Here is a 25,705-nt window from a genome sequence, read left to right as displayed (position 1 = left end):
ACCTTTAATAAAAGGGGAATTTTGAAACACATAGAAAAAAGAAGTAGGAAGAATAGTGCAGTGAATCCCACCCGCCACCACCTGCCTTCAGCAGTTATCAGCTCATGGCCGATCTTGTCCATCTATCCCCACAACTTCCCTCCTCAACTGGATTAAGTGAAGAATTTTTTTTTTTTTTTTGGTCACATGCTGTTCAGCTTGCGGGATCTTAGTTCCCCGACCAGGGATCAAACCCAGACCCCAGGAGTGATTGGGCCGAGTCCGAGCCACTAGACCACCAGGAAGTCCCATGTGAAGAATTTTAATTTACCCCAGATACACTCATTACTCACTTGATCAATTTTGGCAAATTAATCTCTGCAATCCTCAGTCTCCTTGCCTGAAAGGTAATCGTGTTTCCCCTCTGGGGAGACTGTGAAAGTGAAATGACATAATACATGTGGAAGTCTTAAGAACAGAGCTTAAATGGTGATAAACGCAACCTTAGCTTCTTGCTCTGTTCTCTCCTGGAATTCTAAATGTAACCAGCAGAGTGAACCAGGGGACTCATTGGATAGAAGGCTCTAGCAACTTTGTCTTCCGATACCCCTTTAAATGAATCCTGGATTTCCCCTGCCCTGATAAAAACCTGGGAAGTCCCTTGTTTTTTCTGCCCATTCTTAGGGAACACACAGTCCCCCGCTGGTCATTGGGATGTCCAGTCCATACAAGGCTGAAGCTAATGGCTTCTTTCAGTTACACAGCCCCTTCCCCTCCTTCCATGCCCATGCAGGCTGTAAGCCACATCTGGGCTGGGGGTATAGCTGTTTCTTCTTTATTTCCCCTCCTTCCTGTCCCCCCCTTAAACACACACACACATGCACACACACACGCGCACACACACACACACACACACACAGACACTACAGAGCTGTGGGCAAGAGGTGGTCATTTGAGCAAGGATGCTCGAGTTGAAGGGATGATGCTCATATTGACTCTTCTACTTGTGGGGGGAATTTCTAGGTTCTTAGGAGAAACCCTGTGCCCATCCCTGGATACTGCTTACCTGATGTTCCATAGTATGGACAGCTCCCTAACACCTTTCCTCCCCTGCCTCTCTCCCGGGGAATCCAGCAGTACCTCTCTGATGAGGGATATCGTGGAACCTGACGTCTTGCACTATGGTCTCACCTGTTGGATCCGTATGAAGAAATGCTCATGGATTCTTTGCCCCAGCAAACTCTGGGCACACACGTCAGCCCCAGTACCCCCGCCCCTCCCGCAGCTCCCCCATCAGCAACTGGTCAGTTCCCCTCTGACTTTTACATCTCTCTGAGGGAGTCAGATGCCAGTTCTCTGTGGCTCCAAACTGCAGGGAACATCATGCCCCAAACTCTCCAGGACGAGGTTTGAAAATCCTCAGACCATCCTCGCGCGGGGAGCAGATACCCCTCACCCCTTGCCCAGGCTTAACAGCCACCGTGGCCTCCTCCAAAACCCTTTACATAAACCCTTCCTCTCAGTCTCCGCATCCCAACCTCAGTGTGGGTGAGGGTCTTTAAAAGCTGTACAACTGGGTTTCTTAATCTATGTTGAAATCTCTGCATGGAGGTTTTGGCGGGTTGTAGCATCTACTGTCTTCAAGTTTCAGTTGAATGGAGACAGGAGGAGTCTCGTTTTAATGTGTTGTTACATCATTTTACAATCAATGAACATCCTGGACATCACAAAGCGTGTGGTCAGAGTTGGAAGCTTGCCTGAACCCAGCCAACCTGGCAAAGTGGTTTTCTATGGGAAGAGAGCCTGAACATCTGGTCATGACCACAGGAGCAGGGCCTTGGAGCCCCAGGGCGGGCCCCCTGCGGTCCCCATGGAGACACGGGAGGCAGTGGCAGCAGCAGTAGGTTAGATGCCATTAGAATGTGCAGGATGTTTTCCAATGTGATCCTGTGTGGCTGCAATAGAAGCAGTGATGCTGTTGCCTGGTCAGATATTCCAGCTTCTCCCCATCCAGCACTGACAGGCAGGTAGGTGGCCCCTGTGGACTGACGGTCCCACTTGCTACGGCAAGTATTTATTTCATCCGTATCTCCTGCCTGGCACACAGGAGCTACTCCAGTGCTTGCTGAGTGAATGAAGGGTTTACATTCATCTCTTTATCCTTTAGCTCCTGCTCTCGAATTGGTCTTTCCACTTCACCAACTCATTTTTCTGCAATGGCCAAACCACTCACCACCTCCCTTGGAATCCAAAACACTGCAGACTTGTTTTTCACCTGGAATCCACCTCTTCTAATTTTAGAGAGGGTCTCCTTTTGAGAAATGCAAACTTTGTCGGTACATTTTGAAGTTTTTTATTTCCTGCAATAAAGACACCTTTGTTCTTTTTTTCCACATTATTTCCCTTTCTTGACCTCCTGCATCTCTCCGTGTACACTGATGACTTTTCTATGCTGGCCATTTTGTTTCAGGATGGAATTGTTCATTAGTATTGGAAGTTGAGACGTGTTTTGTTAGAGATTATGTGAGGGTATAGACAAATATTTCAGTATCAAACAGGGAGAAAAGTATATATACACATTATATATTACATATATACATATATACATATATATATATGTATATACATATATATATATATATATTATGTCAGAACTTATAAAGTTTCCATGAAAAGCCATCAAAATCAAAACTAAGATTAATGACAATCTGGGAAAAATAGTTTCAACTTACGTGAGCTTTGCTCTATAAAGAGCTCTTAAAAATCAGTTAGAAAGAAATACTCTCAGAGGAAAATAAAGAAGGCATTTAATTTGAAAAGAATCAAAATAAGTAAATTTCAGCCTTAATTAACAAAGTGAAGATTTAAATAACCATGTGATATTATTCTTCACTTCTAAGTTTAAGGATAAAAAAGGATCATCTTTCCTGTTAGCAAAGACTGGAGAATTTTCATATATTTCTGCTGGGAAAATAATTTGGTATAACTTTCCCTGAAAAACATTTTTTCTATATGATAATTCATGTCATCTGATGAATGGTATCTAGTTTAGGATAAGGATGGCGTTCCAAGTCAGGCCATGTGTCCTAAGCCCCTGGTGCCGTCTAGGTTGGGGAGAGCTGCCTTAAGAGCTGCCTCAAGGACTATGACACAACTAGATCTATGCCCTTGCAACTAGGTCTGCACAGAGGTGTGGCCGGGCCAGACTCTCGGAGCAGATCCCAGTGGACCACATAGTGGGCTTATCCACACCAACGATCGCGTCTAAGACCCAGGGCTCCATCCTAACTTGCCTTTCTGTAGTGATCATCTTTCGCTTCCCCAAAACATGTATTTATTTGTCATCTCCAGTGGGTGAATTTAGAAACCAGAATGAAAACAAAGGAATACACAAGTAAGTGTTTATTATAATGAAGATGAATTTGATTTGTTTTTACTTACCCTTAGTTCTTTATTACAAATAGACACATTCTTGAAACACATTCACAGTATTCCTTACACATTCCCCATAGTGGGAGGAGCATATGCCAATCAGACAGATTTAACCTGGTGGGGGTGGGCAGTTGCAATATGGACCACCCCTCTCTTCTCTCTCCGTGTTTTGAACCAGTGAGATATAGAAAGAGGTGTCAGGCAAAAGATGAGACTATCAGCTTTATCACTGGCCAAAGCTCACTGGAGACATGGCTCGAGGTCTTGACCAGGTGAGCTCCTAATACTTCGTCACTGAATTAGCAGACACCCACCTGGCCATGAGCAGACACGAGCAGAGCTAGACACCCCAAGACTTCGCCCTCAGGGGATGGTCCTTACTGCAGGGCAGGACCACAGGCCAGAGCACACCTCTCTGCAGGCAAGTTCAAAATAGGGAGTGAAAAGTAGCTGGGCTGAGATGCCCCGACCACTCTCCAACCATCACCAATGAACGACAGCTCCCCTTCCTCCTGGGGGAGACAAGAGTGACAGGTGAGGAGAAAGGGGCTTAGCCTGCTTGGCGGTCCTCAATCCTAGCCCACCTGCACATTAGAATCACCCGGGCTCCTTCAAAAGCACAGATGCCCACACGCTACCAACTGATGGACGGAGACAGAAACCAGGCACCAGCATTTTCAAAGTGTACCCCCCGCCCTCCGCCGGTGCCTTTGATGTGTTGTGCATCTCTGCTCCAGCTGAAACCCAGCTGTGAGGAAGCCTCAGGTGTGAGGGCACAGAGCCACAGAGTGAACAGGGTGACCCCTGGAGGACTTGTCAAAATGTGTTACCAGGGCTTCCCTGGTGGCGCAGTGGTTGGGAGTCCGCCTGCTGATGCAGGGGACACGGGTTCGTGCCCTGGTCCGGGAAGATCCCACATGCCGCGGAGCGGCTGGGCCCGTGAGCCATGGCCGCTGAGCCTGCGCGTCCGGAGCCTGTGCTCCGCAACAGGAGAGGCCACAACAGTGAGAGGCCCGCGTACCGCAAAAAAAAAAAAAAAAAAAAAAAGTGTTACCAGGTGGTTCTCGAGACGACTCCCAGGGCCTCCCGTATCCACTCTTCCTGCCATCCACGGATGATCCAGCCAGGACCATCCACGTTCTGAACCTTCTATGAAACAAGCCAGTGACCACAACATCAGCTGTCCTGACTGTATTGGTCCAACCCCGCAGTCCCCGGCAAGCCTGGCTAACAGAGGCTCACAGGAAGACTGTCTGGAATACACGTATGTTTTCCCGACTCATTCAAGTCCAGGTGATCGTGGTGAGTTCAGCAGGGCTGACGCCTGCCACTGACACACTGAACAGAGGGAAAGGCGGGCGACCCCTTCCACCACTGCAGAGCTCTGAGGGTCTGTGCAGGCTCTGAGTCTCTGGGGCCTCGTGGAGGTTGCTCACGGAATGCTCCTGATCACTCAATATTTCAATTAAAGGGAAGTAGAAGCACAGACATCACTGTTTGACGATATGTGGGCTGTAAGTAACGGGAGCTGCTTTGCGCAAGGGAAACGGGAATTATTTGGAGGCGTTAACGACAGCAAAGCCTCTTCGTCAGAACGACTTGCGACCACTAAAACAGGTCCGTCTTTAAAACGGACTCATATGAAACAGTCACGTCCTTGGGGATCAGGGTTAACAGTGATGACTTTGCTCACCTGTTATCTTTCATCGCTGTTCCTGGCTGATCTGAATCCGTCCTTCGGGACTGGGGAGGTGGCAGGACAGGAGGGGGATCACAACGCAAATTTCCTAGTGAAGGGTGTCCTGGGCTCTTTTTCAGTGACTCTCGCTTCCCTTCTGCCAGCAAGTTGACCTCTGGATAGAGAGGTGAGTGGACCTGACCTCACAGCATGGGGGAGGGAGGGTCGACTCCACGGCTGGTTCCTGCACTGCCCTGGGTGTCACCCTGCAGGTGACACCCTCCGTCCTCCCCACCCCGCTCTGGGTCCTGCACGGCTGACCTGTATGGACCCCATCTGTAGGCCTCCTTGCCCCGCAGCTACTGGCTGGGCTGGCAGGAGACGGGAGGCGGGAGGAGATTGAGGGCAGGAGATGGATTTCCCTGGTTCTTTCCCTGTGGTGTCCCCAGGGGCTGCCTGGTCCCTCGACTAAAGGTCTCAGCTCCTGGGAAGCAGCCCCCCCTATCCCCGGGTTCAGTATCCGCTCCTGACCCAGAATGCTGCACTGTCCCCTTTGGTCCCCTGCCTTCAGACACACCTTTGAAACCATTCCTTTATCCACTCTACTCCGGGTATCCTAATTCAAGTGTGCCTTCTGTTCCTGGAAGGAATTCTGACCCAGGTTTGGGGCCCCCTAAGGCCCCTGAGCGATGCCCTGATTCCACTTGTGCCCGTCTGGCCCGGCTGTGTAAGCCTGAGGCTCTCTGGGCGTGGCCAGGCACCCCAGGGGTCCCACATTGTTGCTCACTGGTCCTCAGGGTCTCAGCCAGAGCCAGCCTCAGCCGTGGGGTTGGCCCACCCCTCGCTATGGGAACTTCCAGACTCCCAGCTTCCCTCTTCTGCAACCTTCTGAAGCACAGCGCACAGGGTCTCAACCCAGACGTGGCAGCCTTCCCCCTGCTGGTGTGGTGAAGTGGGTCAGCTGGTCCCTCTGAGCCCCAAAGAGGAAATGGGACAAAAGCCCCTTGCTTCTGCTTTGACTCTTGCTTTTTTAGGGTCTCCATCCTTTTCCGATCCGCAGGCGAGCTCAACACGAGGGGAAGGCAGGACTCTGACTTGCCACCTCCTGGCTCAACTCTCTTCCCCCTCCTCCTGCCTCCCACTCTGAAGGGCCTTCTCCCCCTCTTCATGCCCCTGGGGACCTCCCCTAGCTCAAATCATCCCCTTCCCTATCCGGTGAGCACCTCTGCTGTAGGGGCTTACCCTCTTCTTCTAGGGGCACCAAACCACATGGCTGAATCTTAAAGACAGATGGGTGTATGGAGAGAGAAACTTAGCTATACTGGAATTTTCCTTGCTAAACCAACATAGGCTCAGAAATTCATATTTGACTAACATTTTGGGAAGTATCTTCTTCAGAACTTCAGGCTATGATAGTGGTATAAGCCCTCCTAAAAATAACTTGGGAAAACAAGCAAACACAGGCTGCCCCTTCAGCCACCACTGCAGGACTTATCAGAGCCTTGTCTATGCTGTTGTGCATTAAGACTCTCTAAGGTGGTACACAGACTGCCTCCTTCTTCGTGATGTTTGACCTCAGATGTCTTTTTTCCACAGAGCATCTCACAGAGCCCATGTTCTGCTAAGCACTTTGGAAAGCACTGCTCTGTTAGGATTACATTTAGAATATCAAATTTCAAAACCATTTCAGAAAATAAAAGCAAGCTAAATGTATTCCTCTAAGACAAAGGGCAGATGAGAAATGGAATAGCGAAAAGCATTAAAGTCGAACACATGAAACATGACAGCACAAGAAATGGATTAAATCCACTTATTAAAATACCAAGATTCTCCCTGGTATGCTGTTTACAAAAATACACCCAAAGGGGGGAAAACAAGGAGATGAAAAAATAAAGGAAAGAACAAATACACAACATGCAAATATTAGCACGTAAAGAGGAGAAATAGAATTGCAGAGAAAGTGAATTCTAAGCAAATACCATTTAATGGGGCAAATAGGGCCATTTTTAATGGACACAAAACCCAGTCCACTGTGAGAAGATAATGATGGTAGAGCTTTACATGCTGGCTTAAACCCAATAAAGCAAAAATTATTATAATTACAAAGGACATTGAACAGAAAAGCAATCGTAATATTTTAAAGCAATATTGTCAGCTCAGAAGAGATCAAACACAAATATTGACACAGGAGATTTGATCAATGTAACTAATAAGAAATTTATAGACACATCTTAATTTTTTCTACAAATAAGCTTTCTTTTTTACTTTAACTATCCATGAAAATTTAGAAAATTGGTCATATGCTCCCCTCTACAGATCTCATATATTCCCCAAAGGAGTGCACAAAACACCCTATTTTTTTTTTTTACCATGACCCAATAAACCCACAAATCAATAATGTGAGCTCAAAACAAAGCACCAAATCACTCAGAAATTTAAAAATAAATAAAAATGAAAGTCACTTGTCTAAAAACCTGTAGGATTAAGAAAGAAATAAAATATACAATGATGGGCTACTTAGATGAGCATGAAAATGAGAATGCGTCATTTCAAAACACCATATGTGTTAGCGCCACTAAGATTTTTCAGAGAGAAAGGCACACTTTTAAAAAGGAAATGATGGAAAATATATATACTAAAAATTCACCTCAGGTTTTATTTTTTGTTTTTAAACAAAAATGAGTCCTAAGGAAACTTAGAGAAGAAGAATCAAAGAAATATGGCAGAAATTAATTAGTTGGAAAAAAGGTGGAATCCATAAATACAAGCAAGAGAAGCTTCCTTTTAAAAAAAAATAGCAAAACAGTCAAACCTCTGTCCAATCTAATTTTTAAAAATTCAAAATACCAAAAAATAAATTAGAAATTTGTAAGTTGTTATTAAAGAAAAAGATACAACACCCTTTTTAAAAGATGAGCCTACTTAGAAAAATTGTGGGTAATAAACTTGAAAATATCAATGAAGAGAAATATTTTGTGCAAATTTTTAAATAACAGAAAATTTTAAATAACAGGGCTAATAACCCAAAAGTATTGTAGAAGTTTTCAAACAATGGCTTCTTAAAGGCTCTGGTTTCAGTCATATTTTAAAGCAAATTACAATGGTAATTTAACAGAAAACTTGTCTTGAAACGCAAACATAAACCTGATTTCAACATCTGACTAGTAGGTATGGCAATTGTAAAGCAGTCTCATATTTAACAAGAATGTGAAGATTCTAATCAAAATCTTACCACACACACCTATGTTCTGAATCTGAAGACACACACACACATACACAGATTATATAGAATTTATCCCAGGAATGGAAAGATGTCATAAAATGTAAATGATGCATTATATTGATACTTGAAAAAAGAAAAATATATGTAACCATTTCAATCACTTCCCTTTCAGATATAACTCTTCGAAAACTACGACTGAACGGATTCTTGCCTCACAGATTAAGAATAGTTATCTTAAAACAACAGTCATGGTCACAGTTAGTGATTCACTTGAGGCACTCAGTGAAATCAGGAGAAAGTGAGAATTGTGACTGTGGCTACCAATTTATGCAGTTACCCCACAAATATTCTTTGCAAGCCCGCTAGTTCCACGTGCTGTTGTCGGTATTAAAGACACCCAGAACATAGTGTTGCATTATGTCATGGTCATGGTATTGCTATGATTGTTGCTATGTTATGATTGCAGTTGTTATAATTATATTAATCATTGCTCTGATTATTATATGCCTAAAGTGTCAAAGCACACTACAAGAGTCCACGTCAGAAGAGAGTTCACCAAAGCATGTGAACAAAATCAATGTCCAAAAGAGTTTTCCTATAAACCCATAACCCTGAATTAAAAGACATGGTATAAAAGGATCCCATTATCCCATAAAATACCTCCAAATAATCTTGAAGACAAGTGAAAGTTGCACTGAGAGCTATAAAATAATCTTCTGGAAAGGGGGGAAGAATAGAGAGTCCATATTTCTGAACAGTAATGCAGAATATTGTAAAAATGCCATCTTCCTCAAGTTAATTTTTAACAGTAGAATGCCAACTAATAGATGTAGGAGGCATAGCTGGGTTAAAAAATTACTATTTTGCAACCACCATACTAGTAATAATTTCGGACAAGAATTTGGGTGAATGTTTATTGGGGACATGATAGCCACATGGTACCTCCCCATCAATTACAAATTAATTACACAGGAGGAAAAGGTACCTTTCTAGTGGAAAAATCAGGTAGACGTTATCTTATTTGGGTGATCAAAGTGATGTCATAAGCCTCCAGAAGTGAGGCATTGAGAAGGACAGAGCATCAATTCTGAAATATTCTGAGAAAAATAAATACCTTGAACTTAATCCTAAAGAAGCAACCAGAAATATCTATATTTAGAACACATTCTACAAAATCATTAGTCTGTAGTCTTCAAAAATGTCAGTACCATGAAAAACGAAAACTAAGAACCTATTCAGATTAAAGAAGACTAAAGACACATGAGAACTAAATGCAATGTGTGATACTATATTAGGGGAAAATGCTACTACAGAGACATTACTTGGACAATTGGTGAAATTTTAATGTGGATTATATGTTATATAACAGCAATATAAAAATGCTAAATTCCTTGAATTTGATAATATTGTGATTTTGAAAGAAAATGCTCTTGCGCCTAAGACATCCCTACTTAAGTATTTAGAGATGAAGAGTTATAATGTCTATAACTTACCCTCAAATGATTCACAAAAAGAGATGATAGATAGATAGATGGAATAAATATGGCAAATCGTTAACAATCGAATCAAGATGAGCAGATATATGGGTATCTATTAGATACATCTTGCAACTTTTCTATAGATTGAAAAGCTTTTTATTAAAATGTTAAAAAAATTTTAAACAAAATAAATTCTTAAAAATCCAAAGAAAGAAAACTCAATAGAAAAATGAACAAAACTTATTGGATAAATGGCTGATAAATACTTGAAAGAAGAGTCCATGTCATTAGTCACTGGGGACAGAATTAATGGTAGAATAAACAGTGGCTTGTTGTGGAATATTATACAGCAATGAAAATGAATGAACAATTGCTAATTACAACAATATGAATGAAACTCCCAAACCTAACAGTGAGTGAAAAAAAAAACAGACAAAAGCATATATAGTTTATGATTTCATTTATATAAACTTCAAAGACAGCCAAAACTCATTTATGGAGTCAGAAATCTGAGGGCATGTGATTCAGCAATCCCACTTCTGGGTACACATCCTAAGGGAATAAAATCTGTATCTCGAAGAGATACCTGCATTCCCATGTTCATTGCATTATTATTCACAATAGCCAAGACATGGAAACAACCTAAGTGTCCACTGATGGATAAATGGATATATATACACACACAGTGGAATACTATTCAACCTTAAAAAGAAAGAAGTCCTGTTATTTAATAACACAAACAAACCCAGAGGACATTATGCTAAGTGAAATAAGCCAGGCACAGAAAGACAAATACTGAATGAACTCAATTACATGTGGAATCTTAAAAAGTCTGACTCATAGAAGCAGAGACTAGAATGGTGGTTGCCAGGGGCTGGGGGAGGGGTGGGAGGGGAAAATGGGGAGATATTGGTCAAAGGGTATTAGGTTTCAGTTATGCAGGATAAATAAGTTCTGGAGATCTAAGGTACAGCGTGGTGACTAATGTTAATAATACTGCATTGTATATTTGAAATCTAAGAGAATAGATCTTAAATGTTCTCACACACAAAAAAAGAGAGAGAACTATATGAGGTGACAGGTTAATTAGCTTGATTGTGGTCATTATTTCACAATGTATACATATATCAAAACATCACATTGTACACCACAAATATGTACAATTTGTATTTGTTGATTACAACTTAACAAAGCTGATAAAAAAGAAATTAGGGACAGAGGAAGCTTCTAGGTTGCTGAGAATGTTCTGATTCCTGCCCTGGGTACTGGATATACCAATGGGTTCTCAGTGCTAAAATCCATCAGGCTATATACACTTATTATTTGTGGGTTTTTCCTATAAGCAGCATAATCATTTTTTTAAAAAAAAGAAGTACAAATACAATCGTCCTGCACTAGAAGAAAAAACGCTTATGAGAAAACTTTCCTTTCAAACTGCAAAGAAGTCAAGCAGAAGTAGCTTCCCAGCTTATCTCACTCTCACTCATTTCCTGAAGCACCAGCTGGATAATCCCTCTTATTAGCTCTGGAATAGTGAAAAGGTGAGTCACACTGATTAATGCAGCATAGTTTTGAGAGGAGCTTTGAGTAAGTCCCACATGAATAGGAACCTGGAATTAATCACTGACTATTGAAGCAGTACAAGTGTTTGAATTAGTAGCCAACAAAATAAAACCTATTAAAACATGTTTCTGAGCAGAACATTTATACTTCAGATGCGTGTTCCAGACAAAACAAGTGTGTCATCCTGCTGCATCGGGCAGGCGTTCCCTGAGCATGTGTGCGAGGATGCCAAGGCCACTGCAGCTCTACAGACGGCACCAGGTTGCCACACATATGAATCTAGGAATTTCAATCTTGAGATTTGTAGTTACATGGATTACTTAAAAAAAAAATTCTATCAGTATCCTGTAGTTTGATTTTGACCCTAAGTATTGGTAGCAAATGACAGCAGAAAGTAACTATTCATTTGTCACAAAAACATGGAGACACATTAACCTGAAAAAAAGACAAAGTGGAATTTAAGAGCACGACCTCCAAAAACAAGACCTCCACCCAGTCTTACCATTGTGCTCTGCAGTTGGAGGATATGAAGGCTCAGAAATGTGGTCCAAGTAGGGTACCCCAAAGTCTTACTGAACAGCAGCAGATGAGTGGGTTCCCATAGTTCGGGGTCCACTCCATGTCCAAAATCTTTGTTGGTCAGTGTGCCCAGAGCAACTCATTCTAATCCCAGCTAAATTCAGCAAAACCTGGAGGATGCTCAAGAATGCCAACCTACAAATTTACAATGAGAACATGACGTGAATCTCATAAAGTTGAGAGCATTTACGGTCATCCCATGTGAACGTCTAGATGAGAAAGCAAAACGTAAACAGAAAGTTACTTTGTGGGCATGAAACCCAAACAAAAGGAACTCACTGGATATTCTTAATGACTAAAATAAAAACCGGTAACAGGCAGGAGAACAGAATTCGGACACATGTGATGTGAGCCAGGCTCTACCTTACAACCACAGCACACAACAGTAGGCATCTGTTTAGCTCCTGAGTCTGTAGGTCAGCTGGGAGTCAGCCGGTCCGGGCTCAGCTGAATAGATTTCGGGGTGGCTCTGTCCCATGTGTGATTCATCCTCCTCCTAGGAGCAGAAGGCCAGCTCAGTCATACGTCTCCTTGGGGGATGGCAGAAGCACAGAGGTGCGAGCAGAAGCACAGGTGCACATTCCACTCCTGCTGCATGCAGTCCACTAACATCCCACTGGCCAAAGCAAATCCAATATGGAGGTTCCTCAAAAAATTAAAAATACAATGGCCAGATGACCCAGCAATTCCACTGCTGGGTGTATATCCAAAGGAAATGAAGTCAGGGTCTCCAAGAGGTATCTGCATCCCTCGTCCATTGCAGCATTATTCATAAACGCCAAGATCTGAAAATAACCTAAGTACTCATGGACAGATGAATGGATAAAGAAGAGGATGTGTATATATACAATGGAATATTATTGAGCCATGGGAAAGAAAGAAGTCCTGCCACTTGTGCCAACATGGACGGGCCTTGAGGGCATTATGCTAAGTGAAATAAGCCAGAGAAAGACAAATGCTGTGTGTTGTCACTTACACGTGGCATCTAAAAAAGCTGAGCTCGTAGACACAGAGAGTAGAATAGTGGTTACCAGGGGCAGAAGCGTGGGGGAAAAGGAGAGATGCCAGTCACAAGGTATATAAGTCCAGTTATAAGATGAACACGTTCTGAGGATGTAATGTATAATATGGTGACTATCGTTAACAATACTGTATTATATACTTGAAAGTTGCTTAGAGAGATCTTAAATGTTCTCACCACACACACGAAAAATGGTAATTAAGTGATGGAGGTGTTAACGAACCCTCTCATGGTAACAATTTCACAATATACACACATATCAAATCATCACATTGTAAATCTTAAACTTACACAATGTTATATGTCAAATACACCTCAATAAACCTGGACAGTAAAACAGTGTATAGATGTTATGAAAAATGAAGAATATTTCATAATGTCGATTATAAGGTCGGCAAAACTAGGAGTAATTTTTTATAATTCTGGTGCTTTACTTTCTATAGTAAAAGTGTAATTTTTAAAATCAAAACCATTATTGAAATATCAAAACAAAAAAATAGGCGGGGGAGAAAAAGACTTCTCTGTCCTCGACCATCTAATATAAGTCCTGGCTTCCCTTTCAAGGGTCCAACATGGGTCATTCATCAACCCCTAAAACTAATTATTGACAGAGGAATGCGCCTTGCTGATTCCTGAACCAATCACTGTGGCAGGGAGGATGAGACTATATCAATCGTCTTAACCAGCTGGATATAGAAATGGCATCACCTAAACCAGACGGCTACCCCCAGTGGTTGGCTGAAGGCTTGAGAGGTCGCCGTGACTAGTCCTCTCTAATTCTCCTTCAACATGCTACGTACTGGGTTGTATACTGTCCCTCCAAAATCCGTATCTATCCAGAACCTGTGAATGTGACCTTATTTGCAAATAGCGTCTTGGCAGATATAATCAAGTTAAGGTAAGGTTATACTGGATTAAATGGGTCCTAATCCAGTGACTGAGGTCCTCCTAAGAAGGAAATTTGCAGACAGACTCACAGGGAGAACACCATGTCACCACTGGATGCAGAGATTAGGATGATGTAGCCACAAGCCAAGGAATGTCGAGGAACGCTGGCAGCCACTAGAAGCTGAAAGAGAGGCTTGGAATGGATGGTCCCACAGAACCTCCAGATCTCTGAGAGAAGACATTTACCTGATGCTGTAAACCACCCAGTTTATAGTACTTTGTTAGGGCAGCCAAAGGAAACTAACACTTGAGGCAATGAGAAGACCAGCTCTGAGCCCTTTGGTTTTCCAACATACAGAGGCCCTTACTCCTGACTTCTAACAAGTACGCTGATTTCTCCTGTTTACATATTCTGGTGGTCCTTTTAGAGTTGGAAAGGGTGGAGCTAGAAGCAAACTTTGATCCTCTGTTCTTTATTTCTGTGAGTCTTTTTGCTCCGGAAAAATGCATTAAACGGAAAGAAAATGAGGATGGAAAACTTTTACTGAAATGCTCAGGGGATGGATTCCTTGCCACTTGGAGTTGTGATGTGTCTCTGCACGTGTGTCTCTGTATGTGTGGTTCTGTGAATACGTGGGAAAGGGAGAGGTTGGGGTCATAAGGTAGGGCGTGAGGGAAATATACTGAGAAAGAGAGAGAAAAGGAACAGGAAGACATTTTATCTGAAGCAATTCATTTATCGGTAGTAAAAATAACCATGGACTGCTGTTCCAATCTGCACAGTCTGCCTTGTAATCCTCTGCTGTATCATTTAGAATATAGACTTAGACATCCTTTTCTCACATGAGTCTAATTTATGTCAAGAACAACTATATAAAGAAACTCTTGCACCATTTTTCTTTTAGCTAGTGTCAGGGAAAGTCATTCTTTCCTTCGAAGTTTTTGACAAGTACGGTGTTTTAGTTTTAAGCTAATACTAAGTTGGTCAACTGACCAAAGGAGTTCGTAGTGGCAGGATGTCAATTTCAGACATGTGTTTCTCACAGAGAGATAGAGATCTTTTTCAATGGATTTTCACTGGACTACAAATACAAGTTTCAACATGGTTCCAGGTAGATTTATATATAATTTCACTTTACAGCAAAGCAAGGAATGTCAGAACTTCCTGTTGGTCATATGAGGGAAAGACTTACAATAAAAGGTTGATCTGACTTAAAGAATATATTAATTAAGCAAGGGTTTCTGTTTTACATTAATTGCAGACTCTATTTCATGGAATGATTTGCCTTTCCAGAGAAGGGGAGAAAAATAGATCTACTGTTATATATAGAAAATTCATAATCAGCTGGGCAGAGGAATTCTAACCAGCTCTTTAAATATGCTCTAATGATAAAGGCATGGGCAGGTTATGTTAAAGAAAAATTATTTGTGACATTTGTTAAAGAACAGTAAGGCAGACTACTCAGGAGACGAGGAGCAGAGGGTGGGGTCTGTGGATGGAAAATTACTAAGAGAAAGCACCAGAAGTAAGGGAGATTCTGGTCAAACGGACTTGACAAGACTTCTGCTGAAGGCAAGCCAGGGTGATAAGATACGAGAATTGGCGGGGGCGGGATTTTTTTTTTTGACATATTTAAAGTGTGCAATTTAATAACTGTTGATGCGAATACATCTGTGAAACCATGCCCGTATTCAAGATAGTGAACGCATCCGTCACTCCCAAAACTCCATCCTCATTTCACAGTCCTCCGCTACAGCCCTTCCCCATCCCCAGGCAACCACTGATATGCTTCCAGTTACTACTGATTAGTTTGTATTTTCTAAAATATTGCCTCTGCCATTTCAGTAAACAAAGGATGTTGCAGCCGTCAAGCCATCACATTACAGCTGCCGGGATGGTGAGCCTTGAGGGAACTCAGGATGGAGACAAACGCAGGCTGCCCCCTGCCAAGCCCACGTAGCAGTTCGCTGCTGTAGCCACCTTCACGGTGCACCTGAGGAAACTCAGCATGAGAAAACACAGGATGCTGGCCCCACATAGCTGAGGTGCATATCAAAGGAATGATTTCAGTGAGCCCAGCCTCTTGCATCTTCCCTTACATAGAAAATCACTAAATTCCCTAACTTGAGATGTCTGGTTTTCTTTTATTAACAGTCATCCTTTGATGTTCCGACTACCTGGTCTTTTGTTGCAAAAACTTCGATATATCCTGGCTTCTGGGGGGAGGGCTTTGATCAGATATCCAGGGTGGTCAGATACCAAATAAAGAAAAAAATCCACTTTCTTTTATTCTCTTCACAGCACTTCTGTCACCACATGTGTGGGGTTCCCCACACCATCCAGTTCTCCTGCTCTCCAGATACCAACTGGGTGTCCTGCGATTCAATTCTGTTGCAAACTACTGGAGTTAGTGCAGACTCCACAAGTCATGGGCTCCGTCCCACAAGACTGCTCACACATCAGGTGTCAGTCACAAGTCCTGTACTTCTGCCCAAATGGCTATAAATCAAAGGTTCCCATGACTCCCTCCTTGGGTTTGATAATTTGCTAGAATGGCTCACAAAACCCAGGAAATTGCTTTACTTACTATTACCCATTTATTAGAAAGGATACAACTTAAGAACAGCCAAAGTATGGTACAGAGCTTTCGTACTGGCCCCCTCCCAGCACCTCCATGTGTTCACCAACCTGGAAGCTCTCCCCACCCCATCGTATGGGGTGTTTTATGGAGAGCTGGTTGATTCAAACATTGACCCTTGGTGATTAACTCCACCTCCAGCCCCTCTCTCCTCTGTGCGTTAGGGGTGAGGGGTGGGCTGAAAGTTCCAACCCTCTAATCACACAGTTGGTTTCCCTGGAAACCAGCCCCCACCCACTGGTCATTTCACTAACATCTAAAAAGACACGTAGGACTTCAGAGATTCCAAGGGTTTTAGAAGCTATATGCCAGGAAACTGGGACAGAAGCCAAATGTATATTTCTTATTCTATAATAAGGGTGTGGGATTTTTGGTAAATGGACCCAGCAGGATTCTTGCTAAAACTGGACTAACCAGGCCCAGGACAGAGGCCAAGGGCAAGGCCTTGTTGAATACAGGACTCAGAAGAGCCCAGCTAAAGTTTGTTTAAGGACAGAATCTTTGTCAGTTATTAACTGACATTTGAAATACCGTTGAAAAATGATATTTCATACACTGGGAGACATTATATGTTCCATGAGAGAGGGGGCAGTGGAAAGCCGGCTCCTGGCATTGTCCCTGGCACACAAGTAGATGCTCAGTAAATATTTATTCAATGAATAAATTAATGCTACTTTTAAAAAAATGCTGTGTTTAAGAGTCAGCTTGGCCGGAAATTTTATGAACGTGGATTCAGTATCTCTACAATTGTTATCGTGAAAATTAATAACCTCACTAAAATGGCGTCAAGAGCCACAAGGGGCAGCTCTCACATACGTGCCCTCACATCAGTACAGACCCCAACAGGAAGAGGGTACCTTGCATTTCCGGGAGGAAGTGGTGTGGCTTTACTACCCTTGGCAGGATCCACCACTGCATCCCAGGTACAGAGCACAGTGATTGGTACGTGGCCGATGCCCCCAAATATTTAATATGTGAATTGATTAAAAGATCTGAGAAGATCTGGGCAGAGAAGGAAAAGAAAAGAAAACGGAACTTTCTCTACCAACAAGGTAATTTAGCAAAATTTTATTGCGTGGGAGCTGCTGTTGGAGCCCAGTTAGGGCAGCCTGCTCCACCCCTAGAGCCCCATCCCCAGCAATCTTCCCACCCCACCTCAGAAAACCACACTACAGGAAGTAGGGTGGACTCTGGGTGCTGCATTGCACCTTGGGAGATGCAGTCCCCCTGAGTAAAACACAGGACTCTGTCCGTCCTGCACAGAGGCTTGTTGCTTTTCCTACATTCTGTTGTTTCAGGACATCTGAGGCAGTGGTGTGCTCATAAATAATTAACAATTCGCTTTTTGGAGTGGGAGAAAAAAAAAAAACCTGATTTGTAGCATTTGCCTATTTCTGTGGTGTAAATACTACCACTGTAGCCAATTTCAAGCTACCAACATGAATTCACTGAACATGGAGTTGGGAAGATTTACACACAGTTGGGGCTCATAAACCTGTACAGACCAATCTACAATCTCACTGAAGAGGCACAGGCACTCCAGGATCTCACAAACTCAGGATTCCAAGTGGCTTAGATATTTGCAATGGGTATGACTCTCCTTCCCCACATATGGGTGTGTTCAATAACTTTACCCAGTCTCTGATTTAACCCTCATTCTCCCCAGCTGATGGAAATAGTAACTTTGGTCCTTCTTGTGTCTTTTATTCCCCTTCTCAGGGTCTTGTCAAGGGTGTTAATGCCAAGATGTAGCAGGTGGAGGGATGCCTCTGATCCTCGGTCAGAGGAAACATGCATGGACTCCACATCTCCTGTTCGTCCTCTCAGCTCAGATGGAAACTTTTGCCAGTCTAAATGTCTACCTGAATAATAACTATGCCATTGTGTTCTGACACTTGATAATAACATCCAAGCTCTATTCAGTTTTGATGTGAGAACAGCTAAACAAAAAGATTTTTCTTCTCCCTTTACAAAGACCGTAGATTAGTGGAACAACATAATGGCCATTTTTAGTGCCAAAAACTAGAGCAGTGATTTTCTGCATCTTCAAAACTCATAATGATGGGCCTGAATCTCTGGGTATTTTTCAGATGAGAACAGTCAACAAACTACCAAGCAGCAGCTTTTCTGTGATGAGCATGCAATTCCTTTACAAACAGGGGAAAATAAACTTAAATGTCATGATGCACAATTCTGAATGCACCACGTGATCTTAATAAATGTAAGACAAAAACTGAACTAAAAAAGAAAGATTTGAAGGAAACGCATCCAACTGTTAACTAGGCTTGTCTTTGATAATAAAAATTTTTGCAACTTTTTCTTCTTTTGTACTATTTTTATTTCCAACTACAAAAAACTACCTCAGCATTATTTTGATAATGGGGAAAAGAAATGTATTTAACTTGCAAAAGCAAGAGAACAAGTGAAGAAGTAAACCATGTTTCCACCACCACCAGTGAAAGCCAGAGAAGCCATGGGAGAATGGATGCTGCCTCGAACTCGTGTCTAGGGGCCGGGGGGAGTCTCCCCCCCAGGGTGGCAGCAAGAAGACCACTTAGAGAATCGTTTCTTGAGTTCTGCCAACATTGCCCTGACAGTCCCTTCCTGCCACTTTCATCAGAACGTAGCAGCTGCTGCCTGTCCCATTGGTTCCAGGCTCCACGGGTGTAGGGAGGAGCTGGAGGGATCTGGGGGCTGATCTAAGAAAAAGATGTGACCACAAGGTGGCAATAGCACGCACAAGCTTTATCTTGTGAGGCTTTGATGGTGGGGAAAGTCCCTCGGGCAGGATTTTTGTGGGGTCCCTTCTTAGAAGGGGAGGAGGGCAAGGGAACCCAGGGGGAGAGAGAACTTACACGTCTAGGTGAGACCAGAGAGGCTCTGCATCAGAGAACTCTGAAGGCCAGTGGGGACTTAGGGCATTAAAACTACAAGACCCTATCTTATTAATAGGTACCAGGTGTCAGGTTGGGTTTCCTAGGATACACAAAGAGGTAGGTTTTCAATGGCTAAAATTTTGCTTATTTTGGGCTATTTTTTGAATAACTGGATATGTAAAACTTGAGTCGGGCAGCAGTGAGGTTTTGTGCTAATGTGTCTCAGCCTGCAGTGAAGAAATAAACAACCTAGGGGCTGATACACAGAGGCTGTCTTTGGCTCATTTTACGTAACACTAGGGTATCATCAGCGCAAAGCGAAAGCCCTGCTGGCTGGGGGCTAATGGGAACTGGTGTAGGGAGACTGGCCAGCTTCTCTCAGGCAATCACATCTCTATTCCCCACCTCTGAGCCACCAGTGCTGATGTCAACCCAAGGGACTGCCTTATTCCAGGGCTGCTTCTCCCTGACCAGAGAAGCAGACTAAGGTCATGGTGGCAGGAGGAGTGATGCTCATGGCCTGTGATACGTGGGACTCTCCACTCTGAAGTCAGTCCCTGACTCTTCATAAATTACTCAGGTCCACACACACGTGGGCCTGGCCTTTGGCGTTTGCAACAGCGTGTTGTGTACAAGAGACACTTGAGAAAAAGGACACACAGAGCTTGAAAATGAAAGGATGGAAAAAGATAAGCCAGTTAGATACCAGGAGAAGGCAAAGATATAAATTTCAATATCTGTTGAAATAGAATTTAAAGCAGATAGTGTCATAAGGAGCAAAGAAGGATGTTTTATATTTGTATGTTAGTAAAAGGCACTATAAAATAAAAAGGTCCATCTCTCACAAGCATATATGCATCAAACAATACAACCTCAAAATCTGAGATGCAACAATTGACAGAAAGGCAGAGAAGTCAGCAAACCAACAGTACTGGAGAGTTTAACATACCTTTCCCTGAAAATGATAGACATAGTAGGCAAAATTTTAAAATTAAAAATAAAAAACACAGATACCAAAGACCTTCACAGTACCATTAATAAGCTCGAACTATTAGATACATGTAGAATGCAATACCAAATAAACAAAGAATGCATGTTCTTTTCAACCAAATCTGAAACACTTACAAAAATACGCATGTATTTATCATAAAAGAAGTTTTAAGAAATTAATGTTTACCTACTGTGTTCTCCAACCACCATGCAACACAATCATAAATTAACAATAAAAGGCTAGTTGTAAAATACCATATCTTTGTAAAGTTAAGGAGAAAATTATAGAGTAAATTAAAACATATTTAAAACTAAATGAGGGTGAAAACACTTCATGTCAAAAATATGAGACATACCTAGAATAGTGTGTAAAGAGACAGTCATCACTTTAAATACGATTATCAGGAAATACGCAAGTTAAAAGTAAATTGATGAAGTGTTCAACTTAAGAAGTTGAAAAAAGACCAACAGGGCAAACTAAAAAATTAATAAAAGGGAATAATACAGGTAGTTACAGACATCAGTCAAATGGAGAATAAAACAACAGAGCAGATTCACAGAACCAAAAGCTGATTCTTTGAAAAGATTATTAAAATAAACAATCTCCAGCAAGGCTGATTAAGAAAAAAAGAAAGGAGAGAAAAGATGCAAATAATCAAAATGAAGAATGAAAAATAGGGCTTCCCTGGTGGCGCAGTGGTTGAGAGTCCGCCTGCCGATGCAGGGGACGCGGGTTCGTGCCCCGGTCCGGGAAGATCCCACATGCCGCGGAGCGGCTGGGCCCGTGAGCCATGGCCGCTGAGCCTGCGCGTCCGGAGCCTGTGCTCCGCAGCGGGAGAGACCCCAACAGTGAGAGGCCTGCGTACCACAAAAAAAACAAAAACAAACAAACAAACAAAAAGAATGAAAAATAATTAACTACAGTCTAACAGGTTTAAAAATAATAAAAAGCATATTGTAAGCATATACATATTTTAAAATGTGGAAATCTGGTGGATGTGTTCCCAGAAAAAAAAAAAAGGAAAATGTCAAATTGGAGCAAGAAGAAATAGAACATGAATACACTGGTAATATTAAGGATGCTGAAATTGCCCTTAAAGACCTTACCTCTCCCTTTAACCCAGCTCCAGATGGTTCCACTGATGAGTTCTACCCAACTTTCAAGAAACAGTTAATTTCTTTATTACACAAATTGTTCCAGAAAGCAAAAGAAGAAATAAGCTACCACTCATTTTATGTCATCTGCACTCTTGATTCTAAAATTAGATAAGGGTGACACCAGAAGAGAAGCCATAGGCCATTTCACTTACAAATATAGGATCAAAACCCCCAACTAAAATGCTCGCTACCCAAAACCAACAGTGCATTAAAACTAACTCATCATACTGAATTGGCTCTGGATAAAACGTTGTTTCATATCAGAAAATGAATCAGTGTTAAAGGTTTTTAAATGGCAGAACTTTTTTTTTTAAGACACATTTTTCATTTTCACCAAGAACTTTATTTTTTAATTATTTAATTAATTAATTTAAAATTTTTGGCTGTGTTGGGTCTTCCTTGCTGCACGTGGGCTTTGTCTAGTTGCAGCGAGCCGGGGCTACTCTTCATTGCAGTGCGTGGGCTTCTCACTGTGGTGGCTTCTCTTGTTGCAGAGCACAGGCTCTAGGTGCGTGGGCTTCAGTAGTTGTGGCACGCGGGCTCAGTAGTTGTGGCTCATGGGTTCTAGAGCGCAGGCTCAGTAGCCATGGCTCACAGGCTTGCTCCGTGGCATGTGGGATCTTCCTAGACCAGGGATCAAACCCGTGTCCCCTGCACTGGCAGGTAGATTCTTAACCACTGCACCACCAGGGAAGTCCAATGGCAGAACTCTTATTTAATGGAATATTCTTGATCTTCTCATTTAAGAAGGTAAATTGATTTGAGAGTATTATTTACACCACTACAGTAATTGATTAATGGAGTGCTGTCCCACAGATTTATATATTTACATATGTCCTTAAAGAAATAATTCTAGAAATTGAGTATATATAGGATCTTTGTACTATAACTTAAAAATCTTAATTTTCTCTTTATTTTTCTGTATTTTATTTTTGAAGATAGCCAGTATAAATAAAAGTGTAATTAAAAAAAAAGAATCGGTGTAATTTGCCACATTCATAGACTTAGGAGGAAATAGCACAATTATCTCCAAACATGTTGAAAAAGTATTTGATCAGATTTGACGGCTGGCAAACCTGGCAGAGAAAGGCATGTTCTTACTGAATAAAGGTTATATACCCCAAATTTATGGCATATATGCTCAGTGGAAACCTTTGGCTGCATTCTCTTTATGTTTGTGTACGACACAAAAATGTCTGCTATCAATGCAAATGCTTGCCATAAAACTGGAAGTCCTGGCTCAAATTGAAGAAAGAGGAATAAGAGATTAGCAGGTGAAATACAAAGCTGTCATTCTTTGAGGATGATGTCATCTTCCACCTAGAAAATGAAAACAACAGATTAACAATTAGAATTAATAAGATAATTCTATAGGTTTGCCATATTAGAGATAAGTTCCCAAAAATCAATGTAACTTATCAACATCAGCAATAACCAGCTAGAACATAATATAAGAAATAAGAAAACATTTACAAAAGCACCAAAACATTTGTAAGTATTTAGGGATTAACCAAGAACACCCTAGACATCTCTAAGCACCAAAATTTAATAAAGGACATAGAAAATAATCTAGATAAATGGAGAGAAATTCCATATTCTTAGATAGGATAATTGAATGTTATAAAGATATCATTTCTCACCAAATTAATCTATCGATTCAAAGCAATACCAACCAAAATTGCAGGGGGATTTTTCCCCACATATAAAACTTTACTGAAAATACGGACTTGGGAGAAAAAAGAAGTATGTGAATGACCAAGCCACCTCCAAAGGTTTCTGACTCAAAAACAAATCCTACAGGCTAGTTTTTCTTTGAAGCTTTCCAGTTCACCATTGTCACCTTTAGAAACAGAATATAAAGGGAGGATCTTGCCCTATCACGTGTGAATACATATTACAAAGCCAAAATATAATTTTTAAAAAAACAGCCTGGCATTTGTTCAAGAGCAGACAAATAGGATAATGGAAAACACCAGAGAGCTGAGAGGGGCCAGGAGACACCTTCCTGGAAGCTTCCTCACTGGAGAGGAACATTCAAAAGGCCCCAGGATTCATCCCCTCTCCCTCCCCAGCCCTGCTACCCTCCCCTCCCCCTCTCTCTTTGAGCCTGGCCATTTGCCTTTTCTCTGACTCATCCCCTTTCTTAGAATGCTTGGATCTAGAGATAAAGTGGTCTCATAGTTCACTTAGAATCCCATGATTGTTTAAAGGACCAAATTGTTTAAAGATCAGTCAAAAGAGGAAAAAATAGGAAGGAAATCTGGCCTTGACCCACAATCTTTCCACCCCTTTTTTTTTTTTTAACATCTTTATTGGGGTATAATTGCTTTACAATGGTGTGTTAGTTTCTGCTTTATAAAAAAGTGAATCAGTTATACATATACATATGTTCCCATATCTCTTCCCTCTCGCGTCTCCCTCCCTCCCACCCTCCCTATCCCACCCCTCCAGGCGGTCACAAAGCACCAAGCCAATATCCCTGTGCCATGCGGCTGCTTCCCACTAGCTATCTACCTTACGTTTGGCAGTGTATATATGTCCATTTCCACCACTTTTATTTGCCATTCGTTTGGCTTTTCTGCGGGATGCGTTCTCAGTCATCGTCATTACACTGGGGGAATTTGTGGAAAGAGAAAGGAAACTTTAATTAGCATATCGCGTTTCACGCTGATCAACTTGTTGGAAGGAGATGCCATAACTCATTGGCATCCCTACCTCACTCCTCCTAGGAATGCTTGAACTCAGGCTGTGGTGCTGTATTAGTTTTCCAGGGCAGTGAAACGACGTGCCACAAGCTGGGTGGCTTAAAACAATGGATATTTATTCTTTTAATGTTCTGGAGGCTAGAAGTCTGAAATCAAGGTCTCAGCAGAGCCAAACTCTTGCTGAAGGCTCTAGGAGAGAATCTGTTTCAGGGCTCTCTCCCAGGTTTTTGCGTTGCAAACAATCCTTGGCATTGTCAGCCTGTAGCTGCATCACTCCAATTTCTACCTCTTTTGTCACACTGCATTCTCCCTTTGTGTCTGTGTCTCTTCTCCTCTTCTTATAAGTACACCAGTCATATTGGATTAAAGGCCATCCCTACACCAGTATGATTTCACCTGAACTAATTACATCTGCAACAACCCTATTTCCAAATAAGGTCACATTCTGAGGTTCTGAGAAGCACACGAATTTGAATGGGGGCACAGTTTAGCCTAGTACAGGTGTACTTGCGTACTTGGTTGGCTTAATTTTATATAAGACTGACTTTGGCATTATCTAAATTATTAGGAATGCATCTAGTTCGTAATCCATCAACTGCTTTCCCCATAAAACCATGGTTAATGACACCAAATCATCAGACGTTTGTGCACGTGGTCATTCTGTAAACCTTTGTTATTAAGCAGGTACCACATGCCAGGGATTGTGCTAAGGGGGACGTTGAGAAGTTCACACTCCATGAGCGGAACAAACACATAAACAAAAAAAATCGCAATAAATTAAAATAAATGCTAATATAAGGGGCACAGGGAAGGGAGTCTGGCCAGATGAGAAAAGGCTGAACTGAGATAAAGCTTAGCGAGGATGAGGTGGAACTTACAGCAAGTAAGGAGCTTGGGGCAGCCAGACCAGCACATGCAAAGGCACAGAGACATAAAAGAACGTTCCAATCTGAGGAGCTACACACATTTCAGGTTGACTAGAGAGGCGGAAGTGTCCGGAACAGCAAGAGATGAGTCTGGAAAGATCATCAAAGACAGGAGGACAGATGAGGGTAGAGCTTCATTTTGTAGGTGATGGGGAGCGCTTTATGCAAAGGATTAAAACAAAGACATGTGAATTTTTAAAAATGCACTTGGGGAGTATAGCAGTGGGGAGGATAGATCGAAAGGAAGGGGATGAGGTTGGGAGAGCTCAAATGTAACCATGTCTTTAGGTTATTCCAGAAGACAGAAGGTGCTGGCATGGTCTCAGGTCATAGCATTGGGAGAGGGGAAGAGGGATGGATTAAAGAGATTCAGGAGGTGACACTGGTGGGGTTGTAGGGAGGAGATGGGGAGAGCAGAGATTCTGATATGACTCCCTGGTTTCTAGTGAACACTGGTCATGCAAGCACCACCAAGGCAGACACCTTAGGCAGAAGAGGCTTTACAGAGGGCGGCCTGGGCAGTGACTTCCAGTTTTAACCTGGGTGCATCTTCCTTGATGTGCAAGGTGA

At 42.3% G+C, this 25,705-nt stretch overlaps 1 long non-coding RNA gene across 1 annotated transcript; it reads left to right on the top strand.

Annotated features, from left to right (window-relative positions):
• Positions 1–1,782: 1,782 nt before the first annotated feature.
• Positions 1,783–15,735, top strand: LOC125965030 (uncharacterized). The gene is made up of 3 exons (XR_007478484.1): positions 1,783–2,006; positions 4,469–4,675; positions 15,688–15,735. It is a non-coding gene; the product is annotated as an uncharacterized LOC125965030 (long non-coding RNA).
• Positions 15,736–25,705: the final 9,970 nt, after the last annotated feature.

This window comes from Orcinus orca, chromosome 7 (genome assembly GCF_937001465.1).
Source record: "Orcinus orca chromosome 7, mOrcOrc1.1, whole genome shotgun sequence".
Taxonomy (NCBI): domain Eukaryota; kingdom Metazoa; phylum Chordata; class Mammalia; order Artiodactyla; family Delphinidae; genus Orcinus; species Orcinus orca.
The sequence above is the reverse complement of the archived record's forward strand: the minus strand, read 5'-3'. Positions and strand labels throughout refer to the sequence as shown.